Source organism: Heterodontus francisci, unplaced genomic scaffold (assembly GCF_036365525.1).
Source record: "Heterodontus francisci isolate sHetFra1 unplaced genomic scaffold, sHetFra1.hap1 HAP1_SCAFFOLD_598, whole genome shotgun sequence".
In the NCBI taxonomy this organism is placed as follows: domain Eukaryota; kingdom Metazoa; phylum Chordata; class Chondrichthyes; order Heterodontiformes; family Heterodontidae; genus Heterodontus; species Heterodontus francisci.
In genome coordinates, this window is record NW_027141529.1 from 8,794 (window position 1) to 21,981 (window position 13,188).

Here is a 13,188-nt window from a genome sequence, read left to right on the forward strand (position 1 = left end):
CCTCCCTCTCCCTCCCCTCCCTCCCTCTTCCTCCCCCTCCTCCTCTTCCTCCCCCTCCTCCCTCTTCTCCCCTCCCTCCCTCTTCCTCCCCCTCCCTCCCTCTTCCTCCCCTCCCTCCTCTTCCTCCCCTCCCTCCCTCTTCCTCCCTCTTCCTCCCTCTTCTCCCTCTCCCTCCCTCCCTCTCCTCCCTCCCTCTTCCTCCCTCTCCCTCCCTCCCTCTTCCTCCCCCTCCCCCTCCCTCCCACTCCCTCCCTCCCACTCCCTCCCTCCCACTCCCTCCCTCCCCCTCCCACTCCCTCCCTCCCCCTCCCACTCCCTCCCTCCCCCTCCCACTCCCTCCCTCCCCCTCCCACTCCCTCCCTCCCCCTCCCTCCCCCTCCCTCCCCTCCCCTCTCCCTCCCTCCCCTCCCTCCCTCTCCCTCCCTCCCTCTCCCTCCCTCCTCTCCCTCTCCCTCTCCCTCTCCCTCCCTCTCCCTCCCCTCGCTCTCCACCACCTCATTCTCTCCACCCCACCCACCCCCTCAATCTCTCCACCCCCCCACCCCCCTCAATCTCTCCACCCCCCCCCACCCCCCTCAATCTCTCCACCCCCTATCCCCCTCAATCTCTCCACCCCCCTACCCCCCTCAATCTCTCCACCCCCCTACCCCCCCTCAATCTCTTCACCCCCCTACCCCCTCAATCTCTCCACCCCCTACCCCCTCAATCTCTCCACCCCTACCCCCCTCATTCTCTCCACCCCCTACCCCCCTCATTCTCTCCACCCCCCTCACCCCCCCCTCATTCTCTCCAACCCCCACCCCCCCCTCATTCTCTCCACCCCCTACCCCCCTCAATCTCTCCACCCCCTACCCCCCTCATTCTCTCCACCCCCCTCACCCCCCCCTCATTCTCTCCAACCCCCACCCCCCCCATTCTCTCCACCCCCCACCCCCCCTCATTCTCTCCACCCCCCCCACGCCCCCCTCATTCTCTCCACCCCCCACCCCCCCCTCATTCTCTCCACCCACCCCCACCCCCCCTCATTCTCTCCACCCACCCCCACCCCCCCTCATTCTCTCCACCCCCCCCACCCCCTCATTCTCTCCACCCCCCCACCCCACCCTCATTCTCTCCACCCCCCCACCCCCCTTCATTCTCTCCACCCCCCCACCCCCCACTCATTCTCTCCACCCCCCACCCCCACTCATTCTCTCCACCGCCCACCCCCCCCTCATTCTCTCCACCCACCCCCATCCCCCCTCATTCTCTCCACCCACCCTCACCCCCCCTCATTCTCTCCACCCCCTCCCACCCCCCCTCATTCTCTCCACCCCCTCCCACCCCCTCATTCTCTCCACCCCCCCCCCACCCCCTCATTCTCTCCACCCCCCCCTCATTCTCTCCACCCCCCCCCCCTCATTCTCTCCACCCCCCCCCCCTCATTCTCTCCACCCCCCCCCCTCATTCTCTCACCCCCACCCCCATTCTCTCCACACCCCCCCCATTCTCTCCACACCCCCTCATTCTCTCCACCCCCCCCCTCATTCTCTCCACCCCCCCTCATTCTCTCCACCCCCCCCCCCCTCATTCTCTCCACCCCCCCCCATTCTCTCCACCCCCCCCTCGTTCTCTCCACCCCCCCCCTCATTCTCTCCACCCCCCCCCCTCATTCTCTCCACCCCCCCCCCCTCATTCTCTCCACCCCCCCCTCATTCTCTCCACCCCCCCCTCATTCTCTCCACCCCCCCTCATTCTCTCCACCTGCCCCTCATTCTCTCCACCCCCCCTCATTCTCTCCACCCCCCCCTCATTCTCTCCACCCCCCCCTCATTCTCTCCACCCCCCCCCCTCATTCTCTCCACCCCCCCCTCATTCTCTCCACCCCCTCCCACCCCCCCTCATTCTCTCCACCCCCCCCCACCCCCTCATTCTCTCCACCCCCCCCCCACCCCCCACCCCCTCATTCTCTCCACCCCCCCACCCCCTCATTCTTTCCACCCCCCCCTCATTCTTTCCACCCCCCCCACCCCCTCATTCTTTCCACCCCCCTTATTCTCTCCACCCCCCCGACCCCCCCTCATTCTCTCCACCCCCCCGACCCCCCCCTCATTCTCTCCACCCCCCCCGACCCCCCTCATTCTCTCCACCCCCCCGACCCCCCTCATTCTCTCCACCCCCCCACCACCCCTCATTCTCTCCACCCCCCCACCACCCCCTCATTCTCTTCCCCCCCCCCACCACCCCCTCATTCTCTTCCCCCCCACCTCCTCATTCTCTTCCCCCCCCCACCACCACCCCCTCATTCTCTTCCCCCCCACCCCCACCACCACCCCCTCATTCTCTTCCCCCCCACCCCCTCATTCTCTTCCCCCCCCCACCACCACCCCCTCATTCTCTTCCCCCCCCCCACCACCACCCCCTCATTCTCTTCCCCCCCACCACCACCCCTCATTCTCTTCCCCCCCCCACCACCCCCTCATTCTCTTCCCCCCCCCCACCACCCCCTCATTCTCTTCCCCCCCACCACCACCCCTCATTCTCTTCCCCCCCCCCCACCACCCCCTCATTCTCTTCCCCCCCCCCACCACCCCTCATTCTCTCCCCCCCCCACCACCCCCCTCATTCTCTCCCCCCCCACCCCCTCATTCTCTCCATCCCCCCCACCACCCCCTCATTCTCTCCACCCCCCCACCACCCCCCTCATTCTCTCCACCCCCCCCACACCCTCATTCTCTCCACCTCCCCACCACCCCCTCATTCTCTCCACCCCCCCACCCCCTCATTCTCTCCCCCCCCACCCCCTCATTCTCTCCCCCCCCCAACCACCTCCCTCATTCTCTTCCCCCCCCCCAACCACCCCCCTCATTCTCTCCACCCCCCACCACCCCCTCATTCTCTCCACCCCCCCACCACCCCCTCATTCTCTCCACCCCCCCCCACCACCCCCTCATTCTCTCCACCCCCCCACCACCCCCTCATTCTCTCCACCCCCCCCACCACCCCCTTATTCTCTCCACCCCCCTCATTCTCTTCCCCCCCACCACCCCCCTCATTCTCTTCCCCCCCCCACCACCCCCCTCATTCTCTCCCCCCCCCCACCACCCCCCTCATTCTCTCCCCCCCCCCCCACCACCACCCTCATTCTCTCCATGCCCCCCCTCATTCTCTCCACCCCCCAAACCCTGCTCATTCTCTTCCCCCCCACCCCCCCTCATTCTCCCCACCCCCCCCTCATTCTCCCACCCCCCCCTCATCTCCCCATCCCCCCCTCATTCTCCCCACCCCCCCTCTCATTCTCCCCACCCCCCCTCATTCTCCCCACCCCCCCCTCATTCTCCCCACCCCCCCCTCATTCTCCCCACCCCCCCCCATTCTCCCCACCCCCCCCCTCATTCTCCCCACCCCCCCCTCATTCTCCCCTCCCCCCCTCATTCTCCCCTCCCCCCCTCATTCTCTCCACCCCCTCATTCTCTCCACCCCCCCCATTCTCTCCACCCCCCCCCATTCTCTCCACCCCCCCCATTCTCTCCACCCCCCCCATTCTCTCCACCCCCCCCCTCATTCTCTCCACCCCCCCCCTCATTCTCTCCACCCCCCCCTCATTCTCTCCACCCCACCCTCATTCTCTCCACCCCCCCCCTCATTCTCTCCACCCCCCCCCTCATTCTCTCCACCCCCCCCTCATTCTCTCCACCCCCCCCCTCATTCTCTCCACTCCCCCCCTCATTCTCTCCACCCCCCCCTCATTCTCTCCACCCCCCCCCTCATTCTCTCCACCCCCCCCCTCATTCTCTCCACCCCCCCCTCATTCTCTCCACCCCCCCTCATTCTCTCCACCCCCCCTCATTCTCTCCACCCCCCCCCTCATTCTCTCCACCCCCCCCCTCATTCTCTCCACCCCCCCCCCTCATTCTCTCCACCCCCCCCTCATTCTCTCCACCCCCCCCTCATTCTCTCCACCCCCCCCTCATTCTCTCCACCCCCCCCCTCATTCTCTCCACCCCCCCCCTCATTCTCTCCACCCCCCCTCATTCTCTCCACCCCCCCTCATTCTCTCCACCCCCCCTCATTCTCTCCACCCCCCCCCTCATTCTCTCCACCCCCCCCCTCATTCTCTCCACCCCCCCCCCTCATTCTCTCCACCCCCCCCCCTCATTCTCTCCACCCCCCCTCATTCTCTCCACCCCCCCCCTCATTCTCTCCACCCCCCCTCATTCTCTCCACCCCCCCCCTCATTCTCTCCACCCCCCCCTCATTCTCTCCACCCCCCCTCATTCTCTCCACCCCCCCCCTCATTCTCTCCACCCCCCCCTCATTCTCTCCACCCCCCCCTCATTCTCTCCACCCCCCCCCTCATTCTCTCCACCCCCCCCCCTCATTCTCTCCACCCCCCCTCATTCTCTCCACCCCCCCCTCATTCTCTCCACCCCCCCTCATTCTCTCCACCCCCCCTCATTCTCTCCACCCCCCCCCTCATTCTCTCCACCCCCCCCCTCATTCTCTCCACCCCCCCCCTCATTCTCTCCACCCCCCCCCCTCATTCTCTCCACCCCCCCCCTCATTCTCTCCACCCCCCCCCTCATTCTCTCCACCCCCCCTCATTCTCTCCACCCCCCCCCTCATTCTCTCCACCCCCCCTGTCTGTGTTTGTGCTCCGACATTTCTGGAGGTTCCTCACTCTGTACATTTCTTCTCTTTGCAGATTCACTGATGAACATTCTGGAACGGTGGGTAATGGGCAGAGATGTGGGACAGATTCCTCATTGGGCAGGTAACACACAGAGCCGAGGCTGGCACTTCCTCTGTCTGTATCATTGACAAATAAACTCTGCTTGAAGGAATTTGGTTTTTAATTGTGAAAAGTATCTGACTTTACAGCGAATAAATGAGAAATATAGATCCCAGTTTAATAATTGTAATTTTATCTCATGTCAACCTTTCAGCAAAAAATGTCCTGAATACTGCCCCAAAAAGAGGAACTATATTTAATACTTTCAACCAAAGGTAGCTGGAAAACAGTTTGATAAGCTATCGGAATGGGCTAAAAGGTGGCTGATGAAATTCTCTGTCAGTCAGTAAGTTTGAGGTGATGTATTTCAGTTAATAATATCAGTAAGGATACTGTGAATGGTACAGGGCTGTGGGGGAACAGAGAGATTTATTTCCAGGACAGGTTCACAGGATATTAAAGGCAGCGCTTTAGGCATTTATTTAAAAAAACTGAAGGAATTCCAGCTTTTATCACGAGTTTTCGAAAATAAAAGTCAAGAGGGGACAATTCACTTGCCGGGAGTGGAGTGGACCTGTGTGAGAGCAGCGAAAAAGGGCAAACAGTGATGTCAGAGGAGAGCTGCAAGGTGATTGGTTGGTGAGTGGCAGCTGTTAGAAGATCTTTAAAAATAAATAAGGGGAAAGTTGTTTTTTTTTGTTGGAAACAATCTCTGGTGATAAGGTGAGTACTACTAAAGTGTTTTTTTTTAAGGACTTTAGATTGTAGTGGGTAGAACAAGGCCCCTAGTACAATTAGTATTTTTTAATTAAGTAACTAATTAACCTAAGGGTAAGTCTTGGCAGGAGAGCTCAGCCCCGTGATATGCTCCTCCTGCGCTATGTGGGAAATCAGGGACGCTTCCAGTGCCCTGATGACCATGTGTGCAGGAAGTGTATCCATCTGCAGCTACTGGCTACCCGCATTACGGAGCTGGAGCTGCGGGTGGATTCATTGTGGAGTATCCGCGATGCTGAGGAAGTCGTGGATAGCACGTTTAGTGAGGTGCTCACACCGCAGGTAACGGCTGCACAGGCAGAAAAGAGATGGGTGACCACCAGACAGAGTAGTAGGCGCAGGCAGGTAGTGCAGGTGTCCCCTGTGGCCATCCCCCTCTCAAACAGATATACCCCTTTGGATACTGTTGGGAGGGGATGACCTCCCAGGGGAAAGCAGCAACAGCCAAGTTCGTGGCACCACAGAGGGCTCTGCTGCACTGCAGGGAAGGAAAAGGGTTGGAAGAGCTATCGTGATAGGGGATTCTATCGAAAGGGGTGCAGATAGGTGTTTCTGTGGCCACAAACAAGACTCCAGGATGGTATGTTGCCTCCCTGGTGCTAGGGTCAAGGATGTCTCTGAGCGGCTGCAGGACATTCTGAAAGGGGAGGGTGAACAGCCAGAGGTCGTGGTCCATATTGGTACTAACGACATTGGCAAGAAGAGAGATGAGGTCCTGCAAAGTGAATATAGGGAGTTAGGCAGAGGTTAAAAAGCAGGACCTCTAGGGTTATAATCTCAGGATTACTCCCTGTGCCACGTGCTAGTGAGGGTAGGAATAGGAGGATAAGGCAAATGAATGTGTGGCTGAAGAACTGGTGTAGGCGGGAGGGCTTCAGATACTTGGATCATTGGGATCTCTTCTGGTGCAGAGGTGACGTGTGCAAGAAGGACAGGTTGCATCTGAACTGGAGGGGGACCAATATCCTTGCGGGGAGGTTTGCTAGTACTACTCGGGAGGGTTTGAACTAGTCTGGTTTGGGGGTGGGACCCAAAGTAGTAGTCTCTCAGATGAGATAGTTGAGGCAAATGTAGAGGTTAAAGCAAGCAAGTCCAGTAGGCAGGCTGGGCAGGGGCAGGACAGGGAGCGTGGAAGGTCTGGTAGGCTAAACTGCATTTACTTTAATGCAAGAAGCCTTACAGGTAAGGCAGATGAACTCAGAGCATGGATCGGTACATGGGATTGTGATATTATAGCTATTACAGAAACGTGGTTGAGGGATGGGCAGGACTGGCAGCTCAATGTTCCGGTGTACCGATCCTTCCGGCGTGACAGAGGTGGAGGTAAGAGAGGAGGGGGAGTTACACTATTGATTAGGGAGGACATCACGGCAGTACTTAGAGAGGATATCCCGGGGGGAATGTCCAGCAAGGCTATATGGGTAGAACTTAGAAATAAGAAAGGGATGATCACTTTGATGGGATTATACTATAGGCCCCCCAATAGTCAGAGGGAAGTGGAGGAGCAGATATGTAGGGAAATCACAGATAGGTGTAGGAATTATAGGGTTGTAATAGTAGGTGATTTTAACTTCCCTAATATTGACTGGGACTACCTTAGTGCTGAGGGATCAGATGGGGAAGAATTTGTTAAGTGTGTCCAGGATAGTTTTCTGAAGCAGTATGTGGGTGGCCCTACTAGAGAAGGGGCTACACTCGACCTCCTCTTAGGAAATGAGGATGGGCAGGTGGTTGATGTGTCAGTGGGAGAGCACTTTGGGACCAGTGACCATAACTCTATTAGCTTCAAGGTAGTTATGGAAAAGGATAGGACTGGTCCTCAAGTTGACGTCCTAAATTGGGGGAAGGCTAATTTCAATGGCATCAGACAGGAACTCTCAAAAGTTGAATGGGAGAGGCTGTTTACAGGTAAAGGGACGTCTGGCAAGTGGGAGGCTTTTAAAAGTGAGGTAGGAAGAGTTCAGGGTCGGCATGTTCCTGTTAGATGGAAGGGCAAGGCTGGCAAGTTTAGGGAACCTTGGTTGAGGAGGGATATTGAGGGTCTGGTCAGGACAGAGAAGGAGGCATATGTCAGGTATAGGCAGCTGGGATCAAGCGACTCCCTCGAGGAGTATAGGGGATGTAGGACTACACTTAAGAAGGAAATTAGGAGTGTGAAAAGGGGCCATGAGATTTCCCTGGCAGATCAGATAAAGGAGAATCCTAAAAGATTCTATAAGTATATTAAGAGTAAAAGGGTAGTTAGGGAGAGAGTAGGTCCCCTTAAGGATCAGTGTGGTGATCTACGTGTGGAGCCATGGGAAACCGGTAGTCTGGAGTATATCAACATTACAAAGAACAAAGAACAGCACAGGAACAGGCCATTCGGCCCTCCAAGCCTGCGCCGATCTTGATGCCTGCTGAAACTACCACCTTCTGCACTTCCGGGGCCCGTATCTCTCTATTCCTTTCCTATTCATATATTTGTCAAGATGCCTCTTAAACGTCGCTATCGTATCTGGAAGTGTTGGAGGTTTTGAAGCACATTAAGGTGGATAAATCCCCAGGGCCTGACCAGGTGTATCCTAGGGAAGCAAGGGAGGGGATTGCTCTGGCCCTGGCAGAGATTTTTGTATCATCGTTAGCCACGGGTGAGATACCGGAAGACTGGAGGATAGCTAATGTTTTGCCTTTATTTAAGAAGGGCAGCAGGGCTAAGCCAGGGAACTACAGGCCGGTGAGCCTTACATCAGTGGTGGGAAAGTTATTGGAAGGGATTCTGAGAGACAGGATTTATATGCATCTGGAAAGGCATGGTCTGATTAGGGATAGTCAGCATGGCTTTGTGTGTGGGAAATCATGTCTCACGAGTTTGATTGAGTTTTTCGAGGAGGTGACCAAGAGGATTGACGAGGGCAGGGCGATGGACGTTGTCTACATGGACTTTAGCAAGGCCTTTGACAAGGTCCCACATGGTAGGCTAGTACAGAAGGTTTGAACACATGGGATCCAGGGTGAGTTAGCAAATTGGATACAAAATTGGTTTGGTGATAGGAGGCAGAGGGTGGTAGTGGAGGGTTGGTTTTCAGATTGGAGTCCGGTGACCAGTGGTGTGCCGCAGGGATCAGTGCTGGGCCCTCTGTTGTTTGTCATATATATTAATGACTTGGATGAGAATGTAAGGGGCATGATTAGTAAGTTTGCAGATGACACCAAAATTGGTGGTATAATGGACAGTGAAGAAGATTGTCTAAGGTTACAACAGGATATAGATCAACTGGGAAAGTGGGCAAGGGATTGGCAAATGGAATGTAATGCAGACAAGTGTGAAGTGATGCATTTTGGGAAGTTAAACCAGGGCAGGACATATACAGTGAATGGCAGGGCCCTGGGGAGTGTTCTTGAGCAGAGACCTTGGGGTGTAAGTACATAGTTCCCTGAAAGTGGCAACACAGGTAGACAGGGTGGTGAAGAAGGCGTATGGCATGCTTGCCTTCATCGGCCGAGGCATTGAGTACAAGGGTTGGGACGTCATGTTACAGTTGTACATAACGTTGGTTAGGCCGCATTTGGAGTACTGTGTGCAGTTCTGGTCACCGCACTACAGGAAAGATGTGATTAAGCTCGAGAGGGTGCAGAAAAGATTCACAAGGATGTTGCCTGGTTTGGAGGGCTTGAGTTATAAAGAGAGATTGGATAGGCTGGATCTGTTTTCCCTGGAGCGAAGGAGGCTGAGAGGGGACATGATAGAGGTATATAAAATTATGAGAGGCATAGATAGGGTAGATAGCCAGAGTCTGTTTCCCATGGTAGGGGTGACTAAAACTAGAGGGCATAGATTTAAGGTGAGAGGGAGGAGGTTTAAAGGGGATCAAAGGGGTAAATTTTTCACACAAAAAATAGTGGGTATCTGGAATGAGCTGCCAGAGGAGGTGGTGGAGGCAGGAACAGTCGTAACATTTAAGAGGCATCTGGACAGGTACTTGAATGAGAAAGGCATAGAGGGATATGGAATTAATGCAGGCTGGTGGGATTAGTATAGATAGGCATTATGGTCGGCATGGACGCGGTGGGCCGAAGGGCCTGTTTCTATGCTGTACGATTCTAATTAACCTGTATAAAACCTTTAAGAGCACAGATAGAGGACTGTGTACATTATTGTGCTCCATGCTACAGGAAGGCTTTGTACTATGTACCAGAATGCTGCCTGGTTGGAGGAAATATAAATAATGAAGAAAGTCTTGAATAATTTGGACATTTTGTGATAACTGTAAGGGGCAATATGATAGTTTTTAAAAAATGAAAATATGGGCAGGGTGAATAAATGAAGAGGTTTTCCAGTAGTTTCCTGTCAGTTGTGGGGAAGCTGTCAATAGAGTGATGGGCACTTGAGCAAACATGAGCTGGTCGGAGGGAGCCAACATGGGCTGTGTTCAAGGCAAGTCATGTCTGACTAATCTAGCTGAATGTTTTGAGGGAGTCATCAATGAAGTCGATAAGGGAATGTTATCTATATGGACTTCTAGAAGGCATTCGATGAGGTTAAGCACGAGAGATTATTAGAATCATAGAGGATAGGCTAACCAACAGAAAACAGTCAGGATAAATGGGTCCTTTTCTGGTTGGCAAGATGTAACTAGTGGGGTGCCACAGGGTTCGGTCCTCAGTCCCCAACTATTTACAATCTATATAAATGACTTGGATGCAGGGATAGAAGGTACTATAGCCAAATTTGGACAGGTTGAGTGAGCAAATACATGGCAGATACAGTATAATGTGGATAAATGTGAGGTTATCCACTTTGGCAAAAGCAGAAAGGCAGATTATTATCTGAACGGCGATAGATTGGGGAAGGGGGAGGTGCAGCAAGATCTGGGTGTCCTTGTGCACCAGTTGCTGAAAGTAAGCATGCAGGTGCAGCAGGCAGTTAAGAAGGCAAATGGTATGTTGGCCTTCATAGCGAGAGGATTCGAGTACAGGAGCAAGGATGTCTTGCTGCAATTATACAAGGCCTTGGTGAGACCACATCAGTGCAGTTTTTGTCTCCTTATTTGAGGAAGGATGTTATTGCTATGCAGGGAGTGCAGTGAAGGTTCACCAGACTGATTCCTGGGATGGCAGGACTGACATATGAAAAGAGATTGGGTCGATTAGGCTTGTATTTGCTATAATTTAGAAGAATTCTACAAAATTCTAACAGGACTTGACAGACTAGATGCAGGAAGGATGTTCCCGATGGTGGGGGAGTCCAGGACCAGGAGTCACAGTCTAAGGATAAGGGGTGAGGATTTAGGACTGAGATGAGGAGAGGTTTCTTCACCCAGAGAGTGGTGAACCTGTGGAATTCTCTACCACAGAAAGCAGTTGAGGCCCAATCATTAGATATATTCAAGAAAGAGTTAGATATAGTTCTTGGGACTAAGGGATCAAGGGATACGGGGAGAAAATGGGAACAGGGTACTAAGTTTGGATGATCAGCCATGATCATATTGAATGGTGGAGCAGGCTCGAAGGGCCAAATGGCCTACTCCTGCTCCTATTTTTTCAATGTTTCCTATCTGATATCCTGCTTTTAGTTCTGGGAACCACACCTCAGGAAGGATATATCAGCCGTGGAGAGGGTGTAGCACAGATTCACCAGAATGTTATTGGGGCGAAAAGGGTTAAATTGAGGACAGGTTGCACAGACTTGGTTTAAATGATTCCCCTCTCCCCTCCCCCCCCCCCTCCCCCGGCCTATCTCAATGTAAACAAGGCTATGCTTTGCCCAATTAAAAGTGGCCCATGGTAATTATAAGTTTGTAATGTCTCCAGTGCTGTGACTTCTCTGTTAGTGCGATTGACCTTTATCCATTGGAAATGCACTCGCTGTACACACCAGATTGCTTCTATCATGTTTTTTGAGCTTCATGCTGAGGATTTTACTTTCTTTCCTCTTGTTTTGCAGAGGATTGAAAAGGTAGTTAATTTATTCTGCCAGAATGAATTCACTGGGGCTGGGCTGTGGAGAGGAGGGAAGGTAAGTCACTGATAATAATAATCACTTGTTACACTTGGTTTAATACATGTTGAGTAGGTTCTGCTCTGTGTAACTGGATCCCCCACCCCAGTGTGGTGGATCAGACCCCCAGCCTCCACCCCAGGGTGGTGGATCAGACCCCCTGCCACCACCCCAGTGTGGTGTATCAGACCCCCAGCCCCCACCCCAGTGTGGTGTATCAGACCCCCAGCCCCCACCCCAGTGTGGTGTATCAGACCCCCAGCCCCCACCCCAGTGTGGTGTATCAGACCCCCAGCCCCCACCCCAGTGTGGTGGATCAGACCCCCAGCCTCCACCCCAGGGTGGTGGATCAGACCCCCTGCCCCCACCCCAGTGTGGTGGATCAGACCCCCAGCCCCCACCCCAGTGTGGTGGATCAGACCCCCAGCCCCCACCCCAGTATGGTGGATCAGACCCCCTGCCACCACCCCAGTGTGGTGGATCAGACCCCCAGCCCCCACCTCAGTGTGGTGGAGCAGACCCCCTGCCACCACCCCAGTGTGGTGGATCAGGCCCCCTGCCACCACCCCAGTGTCGTGGATCAGACCCCCTGCCCCCACCCCAGGCTATTGTTGATTCTGTTGGATCTTTGTCAGAATTTCAGTGGAAACATTTTTTAGTGGTCACTGGGGGTCCTGCAGGTTGATGGGGGATGGGGAGGGTGTGCAGGGAATGTGGGGTGGGTGTATGGGATGGAGGGTGTACAGGGAGGGGAGGGTGTATGGGGTGGAGGAATGAGGAGGGTGTTCAGGGTGGTGGTGTGTAGAGGATGGAGAATGTGTATGGGGTGGGGGGGAGATGGGCCATTGGTGTACGGGGGACAGGGAGGGAGTCCAGGGTGGGGGGGAGATGGGCCATTGGTGTACGGGGGACAGGGAGGGTGTACAGGGTGGGGGGAGATGGGCAGGGGTCATTTGAAGATTTGTACAATTCCTAGCATCAGTCATTTTAACAAATGTTAGCACAACTTCCACAAAGTTCACAACTGTTGATATTTTTTTATGCTGCAGAGTGCCTCTTCACACAGACCCATTACAAGGCTATTCCCTTCAGCTCAAGATCAGTGATCTGCTAGAACAAGGATTGAGTAGATGTGTTGCAGGTAAAATTATATCGCTCTTCTACTCGGTGAGATCAAATCCTGTGGTCACTGAGGAAGCACAGGAAAGAAGACTGTTGCAGAGTGTGGTTAAAACCCAATGGGTGAAGAATCCTATCATCAACATCTTCACATCTTTCTTGATCTCTCCATGTTTACCTGGAGATGAATTTATCTGCAGTTTATTTCCCAAGATGCTGTACATATGCTATTAAATACTTTGCTCCACTCATTGCATCCTCCTTTCATTTTGTGTATTTGTGATCTTCAAGATGGTCTTTGCAATGCCCTGGGCTCAGTCGCACATAATGCTGACAACTTTCAATATCAGGTATATTCCATCATCCTTAGCTCACCCAAAGCCCTGCTAAATGATATTGATAAATGAGTTTTAATTGAGTTTGACTTGGAGACCCCTTTAACTCTGATCTTCGGTTGGGGAGTTAGTTCATCTAATTTCCCATCCAGAATTACTGACACTCAAGAGAATTCCTTGCATCGGAATTGGAATGGGTTCCACTCCAAGGCATTTCCTGGCAAATGTTGGTTGCTCTGCAGCCTCCCTTTGCATGTCCATTTGGC

General features: G+C 54.3%; 1 long non-coding RNA gene across 1 annotated transcript; it reads left to right on the forward strand.

Annotated features, from left to right (window-relative positions):
• Positions 1-4,684: 4,684 nt before the first annotated feature.
• Positions 4,685-12,831, forward strand: LOC137363987 (uncharacterized). Its single transcript, XR_010972869.1, has 3 exons — positions 4,685-4,753; positions 11,415-11,486; positions 12,518-12,831. It is a non-coding gene; the product is annotated as an uncharacterized lncRNA (long non-coding RNA).
• Positions 12,832-13,188: the final 357 nt, after the last annotated feature.